General features: G+C 47.8%; 1 non-coding gene across 1 annotated transcript; it reads right to left on the bottom strand.

The window, feature by feature from the left end:
• Positions 1 to 719: 719 nt before the first annotated feature.
• Positions 720 to 803, bottom strand: TRNAL-CAG (transfer RNA leucine (anticodon CAG)). The gene has a single exon. It is a non-coding gene; the product is annotated as a tRNA-Leu (tRNA).
• Between the last annotated feature and the right edge of the window lie 753 nt (positions 804 to 1556).

Genomic DNA, 1556 nt, shown 5'->3' with positions numbered 1-1556 from the left:
TTAATTTAATCTGCTAAATGTGATCTGACAGTATATTTCTATTTTGGCTTCAGAACAAATGCCGTTTTTTACCAAGTCTCTTTTCCAATATGCATTTCGAAGATTAATCTGCTGAGTAATATTCGACACATGAATTTGGCTTATCCTGTATATATGTGTTAGTATTGCATTTGATTTATGTAAACATTGGTCAATTCTAGAAGTAAATGATTTCAGAAGTGAAATAAATATGATGATTTAACCTACTTTAATTCCAGTCCCATGTTTTTGTTTGTTTTTTTTTTGATAGTAATTTCCTCGTTGATAAGGATTGGCATAATCTGCTGAGTACGAATGACAGTATATTTCCACTGTTGGGTTTAATGACTGCTGGCTACTTAATGGTCAATAAGCAAATGGGCCACATATGTAGAAAGTGTATATAAGTTGTCTTATCATTAGCATTAACACCTGATTAAGGTGATCAATACTTCTCGTTGCTTATGTACAGCTTGACCTTGATGACCTCAAATGACCCTAGCGATTGATTAGCCTCGAGCCCAAACAAGCAATCAACTTAAACAAGATATTGTAACACACACGTAAAACATACGTTATAGCAGATACTTGGAAGTGACTGGGCATGAAGGGGTAGCAAGGCATATCCCATCCAACGAACCGTCTCAATGTGGGTCTGGGAGCGTGTCCCATGGGATGAGATAAGCAGAGAGCAAAGGGTTTGTCAGGAGTGGGATTCGAACCCACGCCCGGAAGACCGGACTGCGACCTGAACGCAGCGCCTTAGACCGCTCGGCCATCCTGACGCTTAAGGACTGTTCCGACGCTAAAGGCGTCCTTTGGAACCCATCAGAGAAGGCAAATGGCGCCCTTCGTAGCCCATCAACTAACCAGCTGCCACGCCCCCTAGTGAGGCATCACCTACAAGGGTATGTAGCCCAAGGGAGATCATTTATCAAGGACCAAAGAGCCACTTCGAGACATCAGTAATCCCCTGAACCTGCCCACCCAGGGTTCAAAGAACCCAGCTATCCAGTCTACCAGAACGCCAGTCAACAAGCTAGCCAGTCAGCCAGCCATCCAGCCAACCAGTCAGCCAACCACCCAGACAACCAACCACCCAGACAACCAACCACCCAGCCAGCCAGCCAGCCAATTAACCAACCAGCCTGCCAGCCAGCCAGTAAGTTCACCAACCAGCCAGCCAGCCAACCAGTCAGCCAACCAGTCAGCCAACCACCCAGCCAACCAACCACCCAGCCAACCAACCACCAAGCCAGCCAGCCAGCCAATTAACCAACCAGCCTGCCAGCCAGCCGGTAAGTTCACCACCAACCAGCCAGCTAACCAGCCAGCCAACCAGCCAACCAGTCAGCCAACCACCCAGCCAACCAACCAACCAGCCTGCCAGCCAGCCAGTAAGTTCACCAACCAGCCAGCTAACCAATCAACCAACCAGCCAGCCAGCCAGCCAGCCAACCAGCCAAATAACCAGCCAAACAACCAGCCATCTTAAGCTAAACATGTAAGAAGACTCTCCCCCAGGACACGTCTGGCTG

The sequence above is a fragment of the Panulirus ornatus genome, chromosome 6 (genome assembly GCF_036320965.1).
Source record: "Panulirus ornatus isolate Po-2019 chromosome 6, ASM3632096v1, whole genome shotgun sequence".
NCBI classification, from domain to species: Eukaryota; Metazoa; Arthropoda; class Malacostraca; order Decapoda; family Palinuridae; genus Panulirus; species Panulirus ornatus.
Note: the sequence above shows the minus strand (reverse complement) of the source record. Positions and strands in the feature narration are given on the sequence as shown.